General features: G+C 38.7%; 1 pseudogene; it reads left to right on the top strand.

Moving 5' to 3' along the window:
* Positions 1-1917: 1917 nt before the first annotated feature.
* On the top strand, positions 1918-4116 carry LOC134483684 (glyceraldehyde-3-phosphate dehydrogenase-like; annotated as a pseudogene).
* The last annotated feature ends 21776 nt before the right edge of the window (positions 4117-25892 follow it).

Below are 25892 nucleotides of genomic sequence, written 5' to 3'. Positions count from 1 at the left end.
CCAAGTTAATAAAGATGGAAAAAAAAAGAGTCCCACATAGAGACCAAGTCACACATCTAGTACATATAGATAGATAGATAGATAGATAGATAGATAGATAGATAGATAGATAGATAGATAGATAGATAGATAGATAGAAATAATGCATCCCATGTATGCTCTTTGGTTTTAATTTCTTCTTTTTGACACAGAAAGTATTAAACTTCGGGAAAACTATGTAACATCATCATTTTACAAATAAACAAGAATCAACTTATTTTCAAAAGTTTTAATTGATACGCAGTATTTGTGCAGTCTATAGCATGATCATTCAATATGTGAATACACAAGGTCATGATCTCAGTACTTGCCAAGTCAGAATGAGCTCATGCAAGGGAATCCAGACCACAGAGACTTCCTAGGATGACACGGGCTTGCCCTGGCATGTTTATATGATATTAGCAGTTTGTTTTTATCTTTTCTTTTGCTATCCATCAATATAGCATATTTGTTACTACTCTGATCAATGTTTTTATTTACATGTTTATATATGCTTACCTGGCTACTCCTTTTATTTTTATGGAAAACCCTACATTAGATCCTGAATTTCAAAGTTATAAACATTTTTTGTGTGTGTGGAATTAGGAAAATTTGATGCATATAGTGTAGTAAATGGTAGTTAAAACTTATTCTTTAGATACAAATGCAACTTCAATGTTCTCCTTATTTGCTTTAAATAATGCTTCTTTATTCTTTTTTACTCATTCACTCTTATTTAATTGTTAAAAGTTAAAATACATATGTCATTGAGACTAGAGATGGGTCAGTCAATGAAGTGCCTGCCATGTAATCATGGGGACCTGAGTCTGGATTCCCTGTACCCATGTAAGACATCAGATGCATTGGCACCCATCCTCTCTAATCTTAACTGAGGAGGGGATACAAGCAAATCTGGAAGTCTTTCTTGCTGGACAGCTAACCATGAGAATGAGTGAGCTCTGTGTTACTTGAGAGATCTTTCTTTAAAACCTAATGTACAGAACAATAGAAGAAGATGACAAACATTAACCTCAGGGATCCAGATCTGCATACCTATGCACTTGCACATGCACATGCACGTGCTCATATACACACGAACAGGAACAAATACATATCTCATATACATAAAGTTCAAAAATCTTAGAAATCAGATAGTCTACCGAAATTCTCACTACTGTCCCTTTTCCCCTAGACTTGTTAACTAAATGGGGATTATCATAAGTCAGGCAATTTTTGAAAGCTGAATGTTTCCTCAGTGCAAAGCAATTGAAATTGTTTTCTTCTGTAGGCTGAGCACTTTTGCCTAATAATATTATAAGAAATGCTGATCAGATACAGGAATTAGTAATTGCCAACATCACACAGTGCCTAAGTAGTGAGGAGAGCCTTCTGAACCCCTGTACTCACAGCTGTTAGACCACAACTTCAGAAACAGGGCAGCTGGAATGCTGTCTAGCACAATAAGGTGGCCGTAGTTTATATCAATTTGTTATATGTTTCACTAAAAGTAGAAGAGACAAGTTCAAACTTTCCTGACACAAAGAAATGATACATTTATAAGGAGAGGAGAATGCAAATTACCCTGCTGTAATCATTTAATCACAGTTGGGACAAGAACTTAATTATCACACTGTACCCCATAAATATGAGCAATTACTCTTATTTAATAAATCTCTCAATGAAAAAATTAATTCAAACATAGCTCCACATGCTGTCTTTCATCTAAACCAATAACCTCCTATATAACCAAGATGGTTTATATCCAAGATTCTATTTTCCACTCTCAGCCAGAAGAATCCTTTTAAAATGTAAGGTAAAAATTAACAGTTGGCTCTCTGCTGCATGTTTCATAGACAGATATATCTTCTTCTGTGGTACCAGCCTCACCCCTTAGATGTGATGATCAAAGCCTTAGTGAACAGATTTGGGCATCTGGTTACCAGGGCTGCCAGCTCATCTGGAAAATTGGAGATTGTTGCCATCGATAACCCCTTCATTGACCTCAACTACACGGGCTACATGTTCCAGCATGATTCTACCCATGGCAAGTTCAATGGCATGGTCAAGCTGAGAATGGAAAGCTTGTCATCAACAGGAAGGTCATTGCCATCTTCCAGGACTGAGAAAATGGCGTGATGCTGGTGCTGAGTATGTTGTGAAGTCTACTGATGTCTTCACCCCCATGGAGAAGGCCAGAGCCCACTTAAAGGGAAAGGCCAAAAGGGTCATCATCTCCGCCCCTTCTGCCAATGTCTCCATGTTTGTGATTGGTATGCACCAGGAGAAATATGATATCTCCTTCAAGATTGTCAGCAAAGCTTCCTGCACCAACTGCTTAGTTTCCAGACAAGTCACCCATGACAGTTTTGGCTTTGTGGAAGGACTCATGACCACAGTCGATGCTATCATTGCCACTCAGAAGACTGTGGATGGTCCCTCTGGAAAGCTGTGGTGTGATGGGCTTAGGGCTGCCCAGAACATCATCCCTGCATCCACTGGTGCTGCCAAGGCTGTGGACAAGGTCTTCCCAGAGCTGAACAGGAAACTCACTGACATGGCCTTCCATATTCCTACCCCCAATTTGTCTTCTGTGTATCTTATATGCCACCTGGAAAAGTATGCTGGCTTCAAGAAGGTGGTGAAGCAGGCATCAGAGGGCCCATTAAAGAGTATTCTGGGCTACACTAAGGACCAGGTTGTCTCCTGCAACTTTAACAGTGATTCCCACTATTGAACCTTTGATGCTGTGGCTGGAATTGCACTCAAAGACAATTTTGTCATTTCCTGGTGTGACAATGAATATGGATACAACAATAGGGTGGTGGATAACATGGCCTACATGGCTTCCAAGAAGTATGAATCCTTGGACCACTCATACCAGCAAGAACATGAGAGCAAGAAAAGTCCTAGGCTGTGGAGGATTGCCTGTCCCAATTTAGTCCCTGATACTGAGCATCTTTTCACAGTTTCCATCCCAGACCCCCAGAGTAACAGGAGGTGCCCAGGGACCCCTACTCTCTTAAATACCATCAATACATGCGCGTGCCTGTGCGTGTGTGTGTGTGTGTGTGTGTGTGTGTGTGTGTTTGTCCTTATGTTCCCCCATAGAAAAAAAGAAAAGACAAACTAATCGTAGTATTTTCATACAAGAAAATGCTCCTCTACAATAGAAAAAAAAAACCCTCCTTTTGAGAAGGGCTTGGGCTTGGCCATGTGAATATCTTAGTGTGTTCTACTGATCAGAAGCAGCTTACTGCAGATCATGTCCTATGTGGCTCCCTTTGCATCAGTCATGAAGCAGACAAACAGCAGTGCCCAAAGGTAGAGGAAGAGATAATAGAAGGTTTGGGATGCAGAGATTCATAAATTATCAAAAGTTTAGAGAATGGCACATAGAAGACTTGTGCATTTCTGTGCACATACATTTAAACCAACAAACAAATATTGAATACTAGTTGGTGATATATGTGCTGGAGAGTTCCAGAATGAGGTCACTGATACTTGCCATTTACCTTAGATGATGGCAGAATTGTCAACCTGATAAACATTAGAATTGCCTAGATGGCAGGCCTATTGGCACACCATGAATGATTATCTAGGTTACACTAGCCTTTAGGCAAGCCTTTAGGCAAACTTTATTTCTAGAATTTGCATTTAGTTTTTATTAATTTTTATTGATTCTTTGTGACTCCATTATCATGTACCCCAGTCCCACTTGTCTCTTATTTTTCACATCTGTCTCTGACCTTGAAACCTCCCTCCCAAAAATAAAAACAAAAACACAGAAACAAAAGTAAATAAATAGCAAGGTTTCTGGTTTCCACCTGCTCCTGGAGCTAACCCTGAGCCAGAGTCCTCTGTGCCCAGATCCTGCTGGGAGAGAGATGATCTCCTAGGAGTGCTGACACACCTAAGAGCACAAGTAAGATGACCAATTCTGCTCCAAAGGACCTGCCTGGAACTTTCAGAAGTAAGAAGTTGAGGAGAAGTCTGGGACAGGATCCTTCCAGTTTCTGTCTGCACCCAGAGCTGAACCTGTGACATAGCTCTCTATTTTCAGATACCACTGGGAGAAAGCCAGTCTCCAAGGAATGGTGAAACACAGACTTACAGGAGGGTCAAGCCACTGTCAAATACACTAAGACCAGCTAACACCAGAGATAGCCAGATGGCAAGAGGTAAGTGCAAGAACATAAGCAACAGAAACCAAGGTCATTTGGCATCTTCAGAACCCACCGCAGCAAGGCCAGGATACCCTAACACAAGGGAAAAGCAAGATTCTGTTTTACAATCACATCTCATGATGATGTTACATGAATTTAAGAAGGACATAAATAACTCACAGGAGAACACAAGTAAGCAAGTAGAAGCCATTAAAGAGGAAACACAAAAATCCCTTAATGAATTACAGGAAAACACAACCAAAAAGGTGAAAGAATTAAACAATATCATCCAGGATCTAAAAAATGGAAATAGAAACAATAAAGAAAACACAAAGGGAGACAACCCTGGAAATGGAAAACCTAGGAAAGAGGTGACAAGTCATAGACAAAAACATCGCCAACAGAATACAAGAGAAAAAGGAGAGACTCTCATGGGCCATAGAAAACATTGACACAACAGTCAAAGAAAATGCAAAGTACAAAAAGTTCCTAACCCAAAACATCCAGGAAATCCAGGATGCAATGAGAAAATCAAACCTAAGGATAAAAGGTATAGAAGAGAGTGAAGATTCCCAATTTAAAGGACCAGTAAATATCTTCAACAAGATTATAGAAGAAAACTTCCCTATCCTAAAGAAAAAGATACCCATAAACATACAAGAAGCCTACAGAACTCCAAATAGATTGGACCAGAAAAAATTTCTCCTATCAAATAATAGTCAAAACACCAAATCCACTACACAAAGAAAGAATATTAAAAGCTGTAAAAGAAAAGATCAAGTAACATATAAGGACAGATCTATCAGAATTATACCAGACTTCCCACCAGAGACTACGAAAGCTAGATCTTGGGCAGATGTCATACAGACCCTAAGAGAACAGAAATGCCAGACCAGGCTACTATATCCAGCAAAATTATCCATTTCAATAGAAGGAAAAATCAAGATATTCCATGACAAAACGAAATTTATACAATATGTTTCCACAAATTCAGTCCTACAAAAGATAATACATGGAAAACTCCAACACGAGGAGGGAAGCTACACCCTAGAAAAAGCAAAGACATAATCTTCTTTCAACTAATCCAAAAGAAGATGGCCACACAAATATAATTCCACCTCTAACAAAAAAAATAATAACAAACAACAATCATTGGTCCCTAATATCTCTCAACATCAATGGACTCAATTCCCCCAATAAAAAGATATAGACTAAGAGACTGCATACATAAACAGGACTCAGCATTTTCCTGCATAAAGGAAACATACCTAAGTGACAAAGACAGACATTACCTCAGAGCAAAAGGCTGGGAAAAATTTTTCCAAGCAAATGGTCCCACTCTAATAGCCATTCTAATATCAAATAAAATCAACTTTCAACCAAAAGTTATCAAAAAAAGAAAGGCAGGACACTTCCTACTCTTCAAAGGAAAAGTCCACAAGGATGAACTCTCAATCCTGAATATCTATGGTCCAAATACAACGGCATCTACATTAATAAAAGAAACTTTACTAAAATTTAAACACACATTGCACCTCACACAATAATAGTAGAAGACTTCAACACCATACTCTCATCAATGGACAGATGATAGAAACAGAAACTTAACAGAGACACAGAGAAACTAACAGAAGTTATGAACCAAATGGATTCAACAGATACCTACAGAACACTCCATCCTAAAACAAAAGAATGTATCTTTTCATCAACACCTCATAGTACCTTCTCCAAAACTGACTATCTAATCACAAAACAGGCCTCAATAGATACAAAATGATAGAAACAATCCCATGCATTTTAACAGATTACCATGGATTAAGGCTGGTCTTCAATAACAACAACAACAACAGAAAGTCCACATATACAAGGAAACTGAACAACACTCTACTCAATGACAACTTGGTCAAGGAAGATACAAAGAAATTAAAGACTTGTTAGATTTTAATGAAAATGAAGGCAAAGCACACACAAACTTACGGGACACAATGAATTCAGTGTTAAGAGGAAACCCACAGCTCTGAGTGCCTCCAAAAGGAAAGTGGAGAAAGCATACATTAGCAGTTTGACAGCACACCTGAAACCTCATGAACAAAAAGAAGCAAATTCACCCAAGAAGAGTAGACAGCAGAAAATAATCAAACTCAAGGCTGAAATCAACCAAGTAGAATCAAAAAGGATTATACAAACAATCAACAAAGCCAGGAGCTGGTTCTTTGAGAAAGTCAACAGGATAGATAAATCCTTAGCCAGACTAACCAGAGGGTGTAGAGACAATATAAAATTAACACAATCAGAAATGAAAAGAGAGATATAACAACAGAATCTGAGGAAATACAAAAAAAATCATCAGATCCTACTACAAAAGCCTATATGCAACAAAACTGGAAAATCTGGATGATAGGGACAATTTTCTAGACAGATATCAGGTACCAAAGTTAAATCAGGATCAGATAAACCATCTAAATAGTCCCATAACTTCTAAAGAAATAAAAGCAGTCATTAAAAGTCTCCCAACCAAAAAATCAAAAAATCCAGGACCAGATGGTTTTAGTGCAGAATTCTATCAGACCTTCATAGAAAACAAAATACCAATACTCTCCAAACTATTCCACAAAAATAGAAACAGAAGGAACACTATCCAACTTGTTCTATGAAGCCACAATTACACTTACACCTAAAACACACAAAGACCCAACAAAAAAATGAGAACTTCAGACCAAATTTCCTTATGAATATTGATGCCAAAATACTCAATAAGATTCTCCCAATCTGTATCCAAGAACACATCAAAATGATCATCCATCATGATCAAGTAGGATTTATCCCAGGTATGTGGGAATGGCTCAACATATGGAAATCCATCAATATGTAAACAAACTCAAAAAAACCCCACATGATCATCTCATTGGATGCAGAGAAAGCATTTAACAAAATTCAACACCCCTTCATGATAAAAGTCTTGGAAAGATCAGGATTTTTAGGCCCACACCTAAACATATTAAACACAATATGCAGCAAACCAGTAGCTAACATCAAGCTAAATGGATAGAAACTTGAAGCAATTTCACTAAAATCAGGGACTAGATAAGGCTGCACACTCTCTCCCTACCTATTCAATATAGTACTCAAAATCCTAGCCAGAGCAATAAGACAACAAAAAGAAGTCAAAGTGATACAATTTGGAGAAGAGGAAGTCAAAATATCACTATATTTAAGTGACCCCAAAAATTCCACCAGAGAACTGCTAAGCCTAATAAACAGCTTTAGAAAAGTGGCTAGGTATAAAATTAACTCAAATAAATAATAGCCTTCCTCTACTCAAAGAATAAACAGGTTGAGAAATAAATTAGGGAAATGACATACTTCACAATAGTCACAAATAATATAAAATACCTTGGGATAACTCTAACTAAGCCGGTGAAAGACCTGTATGACAAGAACTTCAAGTCTTTAAAGAAGGAAATTGAAGAAGATCTCAGAAGATGGAAAGATCTCCCATGCTCATGGATTGGCAGGATTAATACAGTAAAAATGGCCATCTTGCCAAAAGCAATCTACAGATTCAATGCAATCCCCAACAAAATCCAAAGTCAATTCTTCAGAGTTGTCAGTGCTTCACAAGAGCAATTTGCAAATTCATTTTGAATAACAAAAAACCAGGAGAGCCAAAACTATCCTCAACAATAAAAGAACTTCTGAAGAAATCACCATCCCTAACATCCAGCTGTGTTACAGAGCAAATGTGATTAAAAAAAACAAACAAACAAAACCAGTATGGTATTGGTACAAAGATTGGCAGGTAGATCAATGGAATAGAATTGAAGACCCAGAAAAGAACCCACACACCTATAGTCACTTTGAAAAAAAGCTAAAAGCATCCAGTGGGAAAAAGACAGCATTTTCAACAAATGATGCTGGTCAACTGGAGGTCAGCATGCAGAAGAATGCAAATCGATCCATTCTTATCACCTTGTAAAAAGTTCAAGTACAAGTGGATCTTGGACCTCCATATAAAACCAGATACACTAAAATTAATAGAAGAAATGTAGGAAAGAGCCTTGAATACCTAGGCACAGGGGGAAGTTTCCTGAACTTAACACCAATGGCTTATGCTCTAAGATCAAGAATCAACAAATGGGACCTCATAAAATTGCAAAACATAAAGGACATTGTCAATAGGATAAACCGGCAACCAACAGATTGGGAAAAGATCTTTACCAATTCTACATCCGATAGAGGACTAATATCCAATATATACAAAGAACTCAAAAAGTTAGACTCAGAGGATCAAATAAGCCTTTTTTTTAAAGGCCTACAAAGCTAAAAAACAAAAAATTCTCAGCTGAGGAATATCAAATGACTGAAAATCGCCTAAAGAAATGTTCAACATCCTTGGTCATCAGGGAAATGCAAATCACAACAACCCTGAGATTCCACCTCACACCAATCAGAATGGTTAAGATCAAAAACTCAGGTAACAACAGATGCTAGCAAGGATGTGGAGAAAGAGGAACATTCCTGTGCTGATGTGGGATTGCAATCTGGTACAACCACTCTAGAAATGAGTCTGGCAGTTCCTCAGAAAATTGGACATAGTAGTACCTGATGACTCAGCTATACCCCTTCTGGGCATACACCCAAAAGATGCTTGAACATATAACAAGGATACATGCTCCACTCTGTTCATAGAAGCCTTGTTTATATCAACTAGAAGCTGGAAAGAACCCAGATGTCTTTCAACAGAGGAATGAGTACAGAAAATGTAGTATATTTATACAATGGAATATGACTAAAAACAATGACTTCATGAAATTCTTAGGTAAATGGATGGAACTAGAAAATATCCTGAGTGAGGTAACCCAGTCACAAAAGAACACACATGGCATGCACTCACTGATAAGTGGATATTAGCACAAAAGCTTGGAATACCCAAGATATAATTCACAGACCACATGAAGCTCAAGAAGAAGGAAGAGCAAAGTGTGGATGCCTCAGTCCTTCTTAGAAGGGGGAACAAAAATACTCACAGGAGGAAATATGTAGACAAAATCTGGAGGAGAGACTGAAATGCCATCCAGAGACTGTCCCACTTGGGATGCATCCCATATACAGCCACCAAACCCAGACAATAATGTGGATGCCAAGAAGTACATGCTAACAGGAGCCTGATATAGCTGTCTGCTGAGAGGCTCTGCCAGAGCCTGCCAAATATAGAGGCGGAAGCTCACAGCCAAGCATTGAACTGAGAACAGGGTTCCCTATGGAGGAGTTAGAGAAAGGACTGACATAGCTGAAGGGGTTTGCAACCCCATAAGAAGAACACAATATCTACCAACTAGACACCGCCCCCCCGCCCAAGAGCTCCCAGGGACTAAACCACCATCCCAATAGAACACAAGGATGGACCTATAGCTCCATCTGCATATGTAGCAAAGGATGACCTTGTTGGGCATCAATGGGAAGAGAGGCCCTTGGACCTGTCAAGGCTTGCTGTCCTAATGTCAATGATTGTCAATGGCAGGGAGTGGGTAGGTGGGTGGGGGAGCATCCTCATAGAACTGGGGAGGAGGGATGGTATAGTGGGTTTCTGGATGGGAAAATGGGATAACATTTAAAATGTAAATAAAAATAAAATTAAAAATATAGAAAAAATAAATAAATAAATAAAACAAAACAAAGCACAGAAAACATCTCATCATGAATGCTATAGAGTGTTACAATGTGCCTCTCAGTATACCCCTTTGTCCACAGATCTTCACTTGCAAATGCTCATTGCAAGGAGTCATTGGTCTGTTTGTAGATCTCTGGCTTCTGTGACATCATCAATATTAGATCCTCACTGAGACTCCTCCCCATTATCCTGTTGGTGTCCTGTGTAATGGAGATCCTCCAGTTTTGGATTGGCAGGATTGGCCCTTTCACATACTCAATAGTTCACAGATGACATAGATTTTGGGATGGACCAACTCAAATCCCTGGATCTGACCCTGGGTGGGAACTGAGCTTGTCAGCCTGACAGTGGCTCTCCCTTATCAACACCACCAGAGCAATCTCTCCAGCATTGCTGGTCCACTCAATGCACTGCAAGCAGAAGGCAAGGTCTGCTCTCCCACTCATTTGCCTTGGGGGCCCAGCCTACCAGCACCCACAGCTTTAGAGCCAATCCACTGTGCGGCAGTGCAGTCAGTCAGGGCACTGGTCTGCTCTCTCAAGTGCTGCAGCCAGTGAGGGGCTGGGCCAACTCACCCGCAGTTGAAATCTCCTGGATGGCTCATGGGCACTTTCCCTATCAGGGCCATCCCCAATGTGTTGCCTGGGAGAGGCACAGGGCTCCTTCTCTGGAGTGGTACAGCCTCACTGACTGTAGTAGGAATAGCCCTCCCACTCTCGTGAATTTGAGGCCAGCTCTCCCAACTACCATAAGTTGGGGGCCTCACCCCCATGCACACACTGAAAGAGTATTTGATCACAGTAAATTGATATCAAAAAACATCTTAGTTGTTGGCAGGTCCTTTGGCAGGACTCTGAGCTTTATGAAATGAAGAAACCGAGCTGAGGGCTTGCCTGCCTCTTGTCTGTGGATACCATGTAATCAGTGGCCTCAAGATGCAGCTGCTGAAACTTCCCTGAAATGATGGTTCTAATGAAGGTCAGCCGGAACGACTCTTTTCCCCTTTAAGTTGCTTTGGTCAGGGTGTTTTATCACAGACACAGGAAAAGAAACTAAGATACCATCAGATGCAACAAATCACTTGAGTGATAAGAGTAAATGTCAAATCTCTCTTTTCTGAATCATGGCATGCATCTCTTACAGCAAAGACCCAGAATGAAAATAATTAGAAGGACTGTTATCTGACTGAATAAAAATGGCACCCCAGAGTCTATTGTAACAGCTATCAAAGACACCATTTTTTATATACACATACAAAATTAATTCAACTATCCACAGAAGCTTTTGTCCAACATGAAACCAGGGTTATGAACAGGCCTGAGCTAGAGTTCTGAGCTGGGAAATTACCTATATACACCAGAAAAACGGAGAATAATCCATCACACACTGTTTTTGATTGGTTAGTTTGGTTATTTGTTTGTTTTGTTTTTGTTGTCATTGTTGTTGTTGTGTTTGTTTTAATAGAATATATGCAAGGGCACAGCACAAGGAAAATAGAAGCCTAGACATAGTTTGGATTTTTATAAAGAGGAGCTTCAATGAAGAGGAAAGTCCGTCCACCAAAACATTGGGTCATAAAGTTAGACCGGGATTCTGCAGTGTCAAAATCCCATGTTTCCTGCATTCCTGTTGCTGAAGTTCTTAGAGGATGAGCTTTGTCTCCTGTACTCTGAGATTCTGAGAAAGGTCATGTGAGCCCCTGTATTCACATAACACTGTTATGAGTTTTAATATAATGTAAACTGTCTTTGAGTCACAGTGTAGAGGACACATTGTACACAAAGCTTACAAGCTCCTGTTCACAAAACTAATGAAGTTAACATTGCTCTCTTAATTTTATTTGCCTTTTCATTTTCTCCACATTAAGGAAAAGGAAATTAGATCAAAATTAATGTTTAGGCTCAGAAGATGTTGGACTTCATGCTTACTCTCTTTATTACTCCAAATGTAATTAAGGCTGTAGACTTCAATAAATGTACCTTCTGCCATGCATGTGTCAATTTCAGCAGTAATGAGTTTACATCCATTATAATTTATTTTAGCCAGATAATTAATACCACACTTGTTTATTTCTTCGATCATGAAAAAGAATGAGTGTTTGCTTACTCGCTTGTTTGCTTGGTGATGATTCAGTGGTATTTTTGTGTGCAGCTAAATTGCAGTATAAAATAAGGCACCGGCTGAACAAGAGCTTCAAATCATCCCTCATCGATCCACTGCTTAGGACCTAGGGCAGAGAACATTCCTGAAAAAGATCCAGGCACATTCATCTTTATTCTAAGCAGTGTAATGTGATTCTTAAAAATCACTAAGCCATCAGGTAAGCATCTTAGGAACAATTCATCATATGTTTAGGTACCTAAGATTCACCTTGAATATAATGATGTTCATTCTGTAGTTGGGAAACCAGGTTTCATCGCGCATAAATTATCAGATGACTCCCTTGCTGTATTTTTCTGCTCCTCATTCACCCTCTCTGGCTGTTTCAGGTGTCTTCTGTCCCTCTGGCTTTGTTTTGACTTGCAAGTTAGCACTTGTCTTGATGACCGAGTCATTTTCTTGCTGAAGTAAGAAAATCTTATCAGGTAAGATACAAGAAAATGAAAATCTAAACAGCAAATATTACTTCCCCATGATTTTTGCCTTATTTCCCTAGGTTTTAATGCTTTCCAAAGGAATAAAACCAACCAAAACAGCATGTACATGTTCACAATGTCAGTACAAACACATATTCCACTGTATATCTATACATACTGTACATGCATACATAGATAATTGCACAAGTACTCACATACTATAAGGATATAAGAAACTGGATTGTATGACTACAGGAGCACAGAAACTGAGAACTAAATAACTTCAGGCTACAGTCCAGAGCCCCTGGAGAGCCAGGCTCCTTGGAGACCCAACAAGAACTGCTGATGAATTGGTCCAAGTTGAAAAACCTGGAATGAGCAATGTCCACTTCAAGCATCCAGGCAAGGGCACTTTTCTTTCTATTCTGTCCAGGCCCTCCATTCTTTGGATGAAGCACACCCATGTGAACCAAAACAGTCTGCTTTGGTTACTCTACCAAGTCAAGTATTGACCTCATCCAGAAACGCACTCAACAGGCACATCCAGAATCATGTGAGACCCATGTGTGGGCACCCCTTGTCCCAGTCAGTTAAGATTTAAAAATTCATGCTACTTATTTTCTGAATGGCAACATCATATTTATAGTTTTAATAAACGTTTAAGCAACTCATACAAATAATGAAAACAGTCACCTTATTATTAAATTTCAGCCAGCTGCACAATAAGTGGCTTGTTATGTATCAGCAATATTATTCAATAGACCCTTCCGCAAAGACAAATACTCTGTAAGCATATATTCAATATAGAGAGCATCCATTGGTCACGTGTATATATTGAGCCCTTCAAGTGTGGCAAGTACAATCAAGAATCTGAATATTTTTTGAATTTTAATTAAATTTAATTTTAATAGACATTTGCGACTAGTGCTACCATATCGTGTGTAATAGCATCAGTAACACGATACTTGAAGAGATGATTCACTTCATAAGAAAACCATGTGTGATGAATAGCTCGATAATTTGCATCCTGAACTTGTGTTTATGCTAGCAAATACTTCCCTCAATGACCAACCAAAATATGAATTATTGATATATACATCTTTTCCCACTAGAGCATAGCTACCATCAAACTACTTATTTCAATCAAAGAGAAGCTAGACATATAGTCTCTGATATAAAGATGTCATCCTCTTGACCATAGATCACCTACAATAGCATTTGTTGACTAAAAAGGTAATTTAGTTAGTAACGTGCTTGCCTCACAAACATGGGAACCAAGTTTGATTCCTAGTGGCAGCATAGCAAGTCGCATGAGATGGCAAAAATGGAGATAGGAGTAGCTCTGGGGCTCACTGGCCAGCAGTCTACTCTAACTGGTGAATTTCAGGCCATTCGGATACCTTGTTTCAACGGAGGTGAACAGCATTTCTGAGGATGACCCCAAGGTCATGCTCTGGTTTCCACACTCATGTGCATACAGATGTGTGAGTGAAAGCACACACACACACACACACACACACACACATGAAATAATAGCATTTGAATTCAAAGCAGAATGTGAAAGAAGTAACCATGAAGTAATTCTTCTGCACAGAAGAAGGGAGTTTCTACACAGAGAATTCATTTCTAGCACTGAACCTAGGACAGCTTTCATTATTCCTTCAAGGGCTCAGGATTTCCCAGTCACAAGAAGAAGTTTCCATCTTCTGTATCCAAGATCATTCTCTAGAAGGTGACCAGGGTTGAGCCAGAACACGGTGGGAAACTCTCATAGAGGGAACATCATTAATGACACTTGTACGCATACTAAAGACAGAGAAATCAGAAGATGCATTGATTAGTGTGCCTATGTCCAAAGTCACAGATCAATAATCCATTGTAGCTAAGTTTACTGTATTCAATAGGTATACTGAAGACAAATAACTTCTTAGTAATAACCTCAATATAATACATGGTTAGACTGAATATTTTATGTGTTGAATTTAGTCACTTGTTTATAAAAATTTTCATCTCTAGGATAAAGTATTTTCTTATGTAATATATAATCTTCAAGCATTTTAATAAAGATGACAGAAAGCAATTTGGGGGATATAAATGGAAGGGACCACTCACAATCTGTCACAGCAAGGGACAAATGCTATTGCCAACAGATATTCAGGAATTTGAGCTTCAACTGTAGGTTTTCCTCAACATAAATATCTATGATTCTGTCTCTAGTATAATGTACTGTAGAAATAAGCAGAAAATTTAACTTCTTACATCCTCGTGTAATGTACAAACAGTCCCAGGGACAAAATTCTCTATCAAACCCTGTAAATACAAAATGTAAATCATGTACATGAAGGAGGGAATCCCTTCTATTGATTTAATTTTTCCCAAGGTCTAAATAATTTTCTCCTGGTAATTTTCAGAGTGATATCAATAGTTGTATACCTATTTAAATCATCAAAATGCATACATATAAGTTTTCTCTCCCAGACCTATCAAGAGTACAAAATTCTGCTATCAAGTCAAGCTACCCTTAAAGACTGAAGTATCCATTTAACTCACATTCTGAAGCTTTGCATAGAACAAATTACATCTACAGGGTTAACATATGTCTCTTTCCCATAATTAATGTCCTCTTTCCTAGAATCTGGAGGCCTGCATTTCTCCTAAGTTATCATAGAAGCATATATGGACCCAACGCTCTGAAGGAAGCCACAGAGAAAGCATACTGAAGTTTAAGCACTATAGTGACCATACTTCTCTCTGTGGCAATACAATTTGACCTCTGCTGGTTGATAAATTCTATTTCTGTAATAATTCTTTATTTTTCTATGTTATACATTCCTCATTAGTTTTAATAACAGCTGTGTTTGGACCAGGGTTTTCCAACACTGATGCTTATTTTGTGGACATTGTACAGGAGAAGGCAGACCTATGCATAGATGGTGATTATAATAGCCTCTTTTCTTTCCTCAAGATGGTACAATTGCAAATGTCCCCCACATTGGTGATGCAAAACTTGTCTGGGACCATGAGAGCCTGTCTTAAAAGACATGTGATGTTGCATCTAAGATAACGATTCCCAAATTCTTGAAAGGTAGCAAACCCATTGTAGGTTGTTGGATGATGGAGATTGATGTGAGTGTAAGTGTGGAAGGATAAATGAACATTAAAATCATCCAATCAGAGCATCTCCTGGCAATAAGAAAAGAATAAAATAGTATGTGAGATATAAGAAGACAGAAAGAACCATGAATTAAGGATCAGAGGCGAAGTAAATATCCAGGCATGTATCTGGAAACACCACCTAAGTTGAAGTTCATAGATGTGAGCACAATTTGGGTACCTCCGTTTACAAGTTTTAAGACATTGATCATCCCTAGCACAGTATATATTGCATCACTGCTCTGTGTGATAACATGTGGACATTCCTAACACAGTACTTGGTCACACAGTTTGGTTTAAATAACAGGTAGGTTATTTTTACCTTCCTCCAGAAATGAGGTCAGATGATCTGAGGGAGTTAAAGGCACAGAATGAAGTTCATGGGAAGTCACATTCAAATCATCTCAGTACCCATAGCTCTTCCATATACTATTATAATGTGGAGTCTTAAACATGTGTGAAAGAATTTGGGTACAGGAGACATCAAAGAATTAAGGCAGGAAGACTCTGGTGGCCAGGGGTAGACCTTGAAAAAAGAACGAGTTTGCAATTGGAAGATTTAAATCATTCAGGCCTTTTCTTTAACTACCAGACTCTGAACAAAGACCCTTTTAAGCCTGGCACAGTAGCCCTGCAAAGCAGTGTAGTCATTAGGGAGCCCGGTACAGGTCTACAGAGAAGTACTTGCTTTGAGCCATCTTCCAGGTTGTCACTAGCCTCTGCTTAAAAAACACCAACCACAGTATTTCAGCAGGAAGCTTAGTTTTAAAAGCCTGTAAGTTGCTATGGAAACATAAGTTACAGTAGGCCAAGGTCATAGTATCCTAGCAGAGAAAGCATTCTTCAAGTGTCCCTCACATGAGCCCTGCAAACACTCTTCATTGTCTTTCCTAGGGAGCAGAAACTGGGAGGAACAGACTATACCATTTGCCCCTAGGCCACCATCAGACACAAATGATAGGGGTAGGAGAATGACTTCTATTCTATTTAGTTGTTTCCAGAACCAAGGAAAAGGAGAGAAAGAAGAGGAGTTATTTAAAGGACAGTGGGAAGAAAAGTATTTCTGTTGGGCATATGCAGTTCTCTGTCAGTCTGTCTGTCTGTCTATCTGTCTGTCTGTCTCTGTGTGTCCCTCTGTGTCTCTGTCTCTGTCTCTCTCTCTTTCTCTGTGTGAGTGTGTGTGTGTGTGTGTGTGTGTGTGTGTGTGAAAGTTGACTATGATTCACATCCTCTGAAGAGTATCACATTTACTTGCAGTTTGGTGGTCTCCAGTTCTAACTTTTAAAATCAGGACTTACAGAGCACTCGTCCTCCTTATTTCCAAGCTGTCATTTTTAATGTCTATAGCTTTCCCAACATAACTTTTCAATTTTTGGAGCTTTTAATCACAGCTAGTGATTATCTGGTCAGGAACTTCCTGTTCTCAGCGACAAATGCAGGAAATATTTGGCTTTGTGTCTCAAAATTGCCCTATATGTCTCTGGATAACCAATAAAATGGTGTGGGAGGCCATCTGTGAATGCTCCTCAGGGCTAGCACACAGAACGCTTTTCTAACACAGAAAAGCCTCTGGATTCAAGCCTCAGTATTGAAATTCTTACTAAAGGGTGGTGACTTGGGTGTGGTTTAGATCCCTTGCTTTGATAAATCTCTAAAGAATTGAGTGTTCTAATAATCTTGATACTTAGAGTCCATCAATTTAAGATAGTAACCTCTCTTAGAAACAGCATTCAAGAACAACCACAGATATTACATTGTTCCAATCAGGGGTCAGCAGAGAATTTACCTTCTAATTATCCTTCAATTTATACCCAATAGTTCCAGGAAGACCATAAGCAAAGGAGTCGATAACATTGGCAACAGATTAAACTTTTCTCAATGGCCTATATGTGGTCTTTATCTTAGTCTTTTTTCTATGAGCTTTTATTTGAAGACCAAAATTCAGTGGCTTAAACCAGTAATTTTAAAGCTATTAAAATCTATCCATCAGTTTGTGCCACCTACACAGCATACACAAGACAAAGTGGTTTGTTAATGTGTGTGTGTGTGTGTGTGACACACACACACACACACACACACACACACACACACATACATATACACTATTATTATACGAGAACACAGTTGGAAATTTGAAGAAGCGGGTGCATGAGTGACCCTTCATGTAAAACATGTAAGTAAAAAAGCATGAACCACAGCCAAGGTCTAAGACCATCTCTGCCAGGTCAATGGTGACTTGTCAAGCCAAAGGTAACCATTGGTGGAAACTACTACAGTAGAAATTTGTAGATGGGGCACCTCCATGCTGCTCAAAAATCACTCAGACTGAGGAAAGTGTTATTTGAACTTGACACTCTCTCCCTTTCCTCTGTCTTTAACAAGAACTTCTTGGAGTTATACGTGAAATCAGTTGGTAGAGTATTTGCTTAGAATGCAGCAAGTCCTGGATTTCATTCCCAGTGCTACATAAAAGAAGGTTTAGTGACACATGCCTTTTATCCAAACACCAGGCAGCTGGAAGCAGGAGGATCAGAAGTTCAAGGTCATTCACAACTGCATAGTGAAATTGAGGAAAACATGAACTACACAAGATCCTATAAAAACATCCTTCTCAGGGTGCCAAAGGTGCTATTTCTCTTCTGCCCCCTCTTACACGTCCATTCTATCTCCCAAAGATGTATATGCAAATATGCCCCCAAAGGAATCAGCCATGCTCCACATAAGATTCCCCCATAGCTCCACATTGACATAAAAATAAATGGTGATGTAGTTAAAATGTTTGCAAAGAAAGAAATATGAAGTCACTGAAGAAAGAAATTTTCTATAGAATCCTAAGTAACATGTTCCAAGCTCCTATAGCACGACTAATCATGCATGAGTACCTGAAGGCTACTACCACCACTGAAGAAACTCTATTGCTCTGTTGAAGGGATTCCAAATTGACGCTAAATGTACAACCATGACGATGCTTGGTAAAAGAGTAGCCCTGGGGTATAAGACAAAAGGATTTCTTTTGTCATGTTTGCATCTCTCAAGATGAAGCCATAAAAATGAATAAAGTGTATCCTACAAGTTAAAGATTAAAAGTAAAAGAAACTGAGAGCCAGTGTATCCACTACCTTTACACCTGATAGGTGTATGTTGCCTCCTTTGCAATAAGAGGAACTTAAGAAAAGAACAGATAAGAAGAGTTGAGATTCCAGCAGGATCTCCAGAAGAGCCCAATGCTCCTTAACATGCCAAGACTTAAACCAAGTGAGTGCCTAGGAAGCAGAGGCCAGGGATCCATGAGAAGACACAAATGCAATATGACCTCCAAGGCAGAGGCTGTGGCTTCTCTCCTGGTGAATCAAAGATGGCTAACAAACGTTGGCCACTGATGGCAAGTGTTAGGCACCAAGCTGACAGTACCTCAGAAGGAACTCCAAGTTGACTACCATAATGATGGTACAAGAGGATATTCTCAAGTCTCCCCATGTCAGCAGGAAAAGTCAAGGAGGGAGCTACAATGAGCAAATGGACTGCAAGGTCAAGATTGTGAGAAGGAGCCATAGAAGAAGTGGACTACCAACTAGTTAGTAGGACTACACAATAACAAACATAAACAAAGAAACTGGGCATTTAAAAACATTTGTAGCAAATTAATACTGTCACATATAATACAGGTATCCCTCGTGTGTGTGTGTGTATGTGTGTGTGCATTTATCTGCATATATGTATTATGTATGTATGTATGCATGTGTGTGTACAGTTGTACCTATATGTATGCATGCAGAAAACAAGTCAGTCTTGGAGATTTTCCTTAATCTCTCTCCATCTTTTTTTTTTTGAGACAAGGTCTCTCCCCAAACCTGTATCTCCCTGTAAACCTTATCCTGAATGGCAGAAAACTCAGAGATCGATCTCCACCTTCCCTTGAACTAGGATTCTATTAACACCCCACAGTGCCAACATGACTCTGTTTTTAATAAGGGATTCTCCCATCAGCAACTGCTTGCTGAACTGTGTCACATGAGTTGCACTAGGACTGTTAACCAAATGCTCTGGAAAAAGGGATAAGCCTTGTCTCGGATATCTTTAGACACTGACATAACCCTTCCATAGAAAGACTAAAATAGACCCAGGAAGTCTGAATGGATGCAACAGTGTCAAAGACAGAAGTCTAGACAGCACATGTTGCATTGCAGAGAAAACATTCATCCACAGATGTCCAGTGCCTTGTTGGCCAACTATACTTGAAATCACTGAGAAAATACTGAAGTGACAAAGTTTTCAGAATCATCCAGATTAAGTTTTCTGATGCTAGGTATTGTGATAACTATGATTATGGTCAATTATAGAAACACTTTTATAAAAGTAAGGCACTTGTCATGCTAGGCTTTCTGTCCAGAGAAAATGTAATACAAGTGGTGTGCTAATGTTCCCGAAAAGAATGTTCCACTAGAAGCTTTCTTAATGGCCTGAGATAGCTATTTCCATTTTAATGTATTGAAAAATCATTGTTGAAGAACAACATAATTCTTGTGGCCTTGCTCATTCATACACAAAGGGAAGTAGGATTTTTTTTTCTTTTGCTAAAGCAAAGTTGGAGAAATCTGAGGAAATTTTTTATAAGATACATTTTTCACTTTGTGTTGAGAATATCATATTTTATATTGAAGTACAGAAGCCCACCAACCTCAAGGATAAGAGGACATGATGAAAGGAACCCATGAATAGAAGCACACAAGTGACTATGATGCCAGCAGAACCCACAGAGGCCCTGTGGACTGGGAAATTCATTGGTGTCCTCCACCTCTGGGCTTCACTGGCCTAAATGCTTGAGGCTGTGTGTCTATTCTCTGTGCCATTCGTCTCTGTCCCATCCATCTCTGTCCACCTCTGTCTGGTCCATCTGTGTCCTGTCCATCTCTTTACCATCTACCTCTGTGCTGTCCACCTCTGTGCTGTCCACCTCTGTGCTGTCCACCTCTGTGCTGTCCACCTCTGTGCTGTCCACCTCTGTGCTGTCCACCTCTGTGCTGTCCACCTCTGTGCTGTCCACCTCTGTGCTGTCCACCTCTGTGCTGTCCACCTCTGTGCTGTTTCATCATTGGCAATGCAGTTCTTCTGAACGCGTTGTTACACCCATCATGGCCACCAAGTCTACCCCTACGTTTCTGCCTTCCATGACAGCTCACTAAAACTCATTCAATGTGTGATCTAGAATACAGGATCGGCATTTTGCTTTCTGTTGAACTAGACAACACAAAGAGCAACACTCTGCCCTTGCGTAAGTCACATTCTCTAAGTCTAGTCAGCTTTGTCCTGTCAGAATAGGGACCTGGATAAAAATCATTAGCTACAGGGCTGAGGACCATTTGAGATACAGATATGGAGAGCAAAGAGGAGTTTCTAGCTAACACATAACCAGTAGGTAAGCTGTTCTACAGTGTGGCATTTCCACTTGAGTGCGAGGATTTTTCCAAACAACCAAGAATCTGGAAAGATTCAAAATGGGTGGACACAGTACATAGACATTGCTTCCTCTTTCCTATGTGTAAACTCTAGACATTTCTCACGTGTTTTCCATAAATTCTACTATTTCTATCTTCATATTTAGAAAAACAGAAAGAGTGATTACAGATACTTATTTACCCTTTTGTATGGTGACTGCCGGTAAAGAATACCATAATAGTCATTTGACTGCTTTATACACACAATTCCATTATGGACTCACGGCATGTCACAAAATAATTGTGAACATAACACAGTGAGCCATGGGACAACAGAATAACTCGATTTTTTAAAAAAAAAATTTGTTTATTTTATTTATATAGAGAAGTACACAGTTGCTAACTTCAGACACATCAGAAGTGGGCATCAGACCCCACTACAGATCCTTATAACCCACCATGTGGTTGCTGCAAATTGAACTCAGGACCTCTGAAAGAGCAGTCAATTCTCTTAACCACTGAACCATCTCTCCCGTCCCTGAACACCTCGTTTTAATTTAGTTTATTTTTCATGTGCACCAGAAATATTTCCTTAATGAATCCTTTACACAAGCCAATATGTCAAATTCTTTTGCATCAAAAAAAAATTTCTTCATTTCTTCTTTTTTCATACCTAAATAACTAGCCCCACACAGCCACAATTCTCCTCATGGATCTAACAGTTTTTATCTTTTCTCTTGCCCTTTTATCAATGCCAAGATTCCTTCCCATCTTCTCTGGAGAGAAAAGCAATTTCTTTTAGAAAACTGGCTCCCTCACTCTTCTCTCATACATCACAGCTAATTGAGATTGGCATCAGGGTTCCTTTCTCTTGGGATGTATGTATGAGCTAAGCTGTGAGATGTTTTCATGCCCAGGGGACAGCCTGAAAGTCATAGGGAATCTTACATTAGTCTGGACCACAGAGTGAAATCCCATGTCAACACACAGAAACAAAACAAAACTAGACTACATTGGTGAAAGTACAAAGCTTTTAAACAATAATCTTCAGGGGGAAGCATATGTAAAGTGTATCTGTCTCATAAAGGAGAGAATTGATGACTTTTTGAGAAATTCAGAGATGAGTTAATCTATTCTTTCTTGATTTAACAATGCAGACATTGGAACAAAGAGGTTGAACATCTCTAGGAAAGAATTGAAGTTAACAAAACATTTAAATAGCATTCTTTTTTAAAAGGTCATTCCAACCCTGCACTGACAGTAGTTACATATTTGTACATATAGCATAAAAGCCCTTCAAAAACTCATACTGAAAATATATATTAGCAAGTTCATGACTTTACCATGAAACTGAGTATTATATTAAAATATCTAAAGATGTCTTTTAAGATATTGTTGAAAATGCATTCACATCCAAATTAGAGTTATAAAACCTTTAAAGGTGTAAGTAACACAAATAATTTATAATCTCTTTCAATTAAAGTTCTATTTTCTTATGTTTCAAGTTTATCACCACTGTCAGCATAAAAATTTTACTTAGTTATATGCAAAATAAAGTGTTGCCATTATAGAATAACTCTATAAGATAAAGACAAACCTTGAAGTTAGTGAGATCTGTGGAATATCATTCCGAATTTCCTGTCATATTGCAGCTCCTTAGACTAATAAATCCAATAAAATCTATTCTACCTAGATGAGAAAAGAGCATAAGGATTCTAGTTTTACATATCATTCTCTGTTTTGTAGCATGGATTTCTTTGGTTCACAGAAGAACCAGTTATAGGAAACAAGAAAGCACCAGGAAAGTGTCTCTACCCAGCTCTGTCCACTTGTTCATTAGATTTAATCTTTCCCAAGCTAACCTTCTTTCAGACATTCCTCTGCAGAATTAGACTTGCATTATCATTGCTCCGAGGCGAGCAAGAAGAGAACTTCTCGCTTTTCTCAATTCCAACCGAAGTCCCAGATCCCAGAATGAGTACCCATAATCAATGGAAACAGAGGCGGCAATTACTCTGGGCCAAGAAAGTCAATATGGCCACTGCTCTAGTGAATAGTATCAACTCCACTAACTACATAAACTGGTGATACAAAAAGGGTGACTCACACAGGAAAATTGGAAGATTATCAGTGAACAAAACATATGGCACAAATTTCCTCTGAGGTTAAAGCCTTCCATCTTGGATGAAAATGTAAGGCATGATAAGCAAAGGGAAAGTGAAACCACATGATAGGTTAGGACAGGATATTTCCAAGGAGGTAAAGCCTCCATCTTGCCGAGAAGTTCCATTAGGACAGGAAGTAAACAATACAAAATAGTATCAGAAAGTACCTGAAACTGACCAAATTCATTCTCAGAAGATCCAAGCTTCAAATGTACCCTGAGACCACACCAGGTACCTAGAAGATGATCATTCCAACCAAGCTGCCTGGTAGAGGTTCAAAAGATCTGAACTACTTGGAAAGGGATATTCATTAAAACTTAGCTGATATATTATTTACAGGTGTCTGTCTATATAAATAGATATATCAAGTACAGGTACGAGTATACAGCAAATATTTCTGTGTTCTATGACCTGATAGGAGAAAGAATGGACAACACACCAACAACAATGAGCACAGAGTACAAATATAATTGTTTCTATATCATTTTTCAAGCAAAAGGAGCGGGAACACTGTAAAGAAATGGCTGAATCTCAGAATAGATGTAAACTGTAGTGAATGAACCTGCAGCATCATAACAGTACCAGGAAACAAGAAAGGGCTTCCATAAATCAGTTGCACACACAAGCACATACACATACATACACACATTTTCACATATATACACACTCACACATACACATACACCCATAAACTCACACATACATATACTCACATGCACACACACACACACACACACACACACACACACACACACAAAACACCCCTCATGTAACCATATTACAGGAAGTCAAGTGAAATAACATCCAAAGATCAAAGGTAGGAAAGACGAGATGGAAAAATAAATAAAATAGTATTGAGTTGTAACATTATGTACAAAATAAATATTGGTGAATGCTGGTATAGAGAATTGAGTAAATGAAGTGGAAAAAGGATTTGCAAAAAGATTCAACTAATTTATGTAGTTACCCTGCCTCTCAAGATATAAACTCTCTAACCTTTTAAGCATGGTAAACCCATGGTATCATCCTTCAAAAAAAATATAAAAAGGGTGGTAAAGGGATAAGCATGACATAGTAACCTTTGTCCATGTTATCATAGCATCATGGACAACACTAACAGTGATATGTTCAAATAAAATTTTAGAGAGACAGACAGACAGATGGATGGGTGGACAGATGGATAGACAGACAGACAGATAATGAGGGGCAGAGCAAGGGAAAGAGGGTATGTATGTATACATAAGACTTGATGAGAATAGTATTTCATCTTCATGTTCCTACTTAACAACTCCATTTCTCAGTCAATTTAAGAGAAAAAAAATGTTTGGAAAATATCCATTGATGAGCATTGTAGAAGACATCTGTGCCCTAAGGCAAATTCTTAAAATCACCCAAACTAAGGAAAATGTAAAACTCTTACAGTCAAGAGAAGTTTAAAGAGACATGTAGTTAAATGTATTTTAATAATTTTGACAGTATAGTAGAAAAAGTTAGAAAGAAACAAACAAATCTGAACAAAATACAGAGTTCCACAAGTGTACCACAATGGTGTATGCTGTCACCAACAGAAGAAGCCAGAAACAGAGTGTGTATCTAGGATGTCTTTGTAATTGTTGTAAATCTAGACATGTCTCAATGGTTCTGTAGTTTAAAACTGAACATGCAACAAAGAAAGGAAAAAGACAAGGGTAACATGAAAGTATTGTAAAGAGACATAAAAACAAATTAGTGAAAGTACAAAACCCAGTGTGAAGGCCCACAGCTATTCCAACAGTCAAGAACGTAAGTCATACGCAATACACAGGAATTATAGACTTGAGCTGACAATGTTTCCCACAAAACCATAGACTAACAAACCCTCCAGAACTAGGAATGAAAAATTTCCTTAAGAGTGGTTGGTTAGCATAGTCTAAGTGACTCCCAAAAGAATATAGACTATGGCTTCTGTCGTGTAAAACCTTTTGGGGTTAAAAGTAAGTTCCTATTGCAGAAGAAACGACACACTCATGTAGTGCAAACCAAAAGCTGTCTGGAATTATGGTTCGCTCAAGAGGATGGAGGCCATGCCTTGTACTGGGAGCCTATCCAATTTACCACAACTTGTGACATTACAGAGTTTAAGGGAATCTACTACTACAACTTTCCTAGACCAGTCTAAGCCCTAACTTATCTGAATATTAACCCTACACCCACACATTGCATATGCTTATCATTTCTCATCAAAGAAGCTTCCTTTTATAACAAAATGATACCATTATAGAAAACCACAACTGGACACAATGCACAGGTCAGTGGATTTGACAGAATCCAGGCCCTGTGGATATATCCACATCATAACTTCTGCATCCATGACTCAAGGGACATCTTGGAAGAAAGGGTGGGAATACTGTAAAAGCCAGAATAACAGGAAGTCTCCTGTGAACCAGTCCTTCATAGAAATGAATGCATAAGTGGAATCTGAACAATGTGGATATCAGTAGACATTCTGACATGGAAGGGAGGAAAATCTCAAGAGGTCACAGCTCTGGACAAGAACTGATGACTGTAGAGAGAGAATTAGAATTTCTCAGGAATGACCCCTCTAAATGGTTGTCCTAGTCAAAGCAGTTATCCCTGAACCAAATGCACACAAGCAGCAAACAGGCTCTGTAGTGTGTATTTATATATTTCTGCATATGTGTGTATAAAATGTATACAACAATTGTATATAT

The sequence above is a fragment of the Rattus norvegicus genome, chromosome 19, assembly GCF_021556685.1.
Source record: "Rattus norvegicus strain SHRSP/BbbUtx chromosome 19, alternate assembly SHRSP_T2T, whole genome shotgun sequence".
NCBI classification, from domain to species: domain Eukaryota; kingdom Metazoa; phylum Chordata; class Mammalia; order Rodentia; family Muridae; genus Rattus; species Rattus norvegicus.
This window is presented reverse-complemented; position numbering and strand designations above follow the sequence as displayed.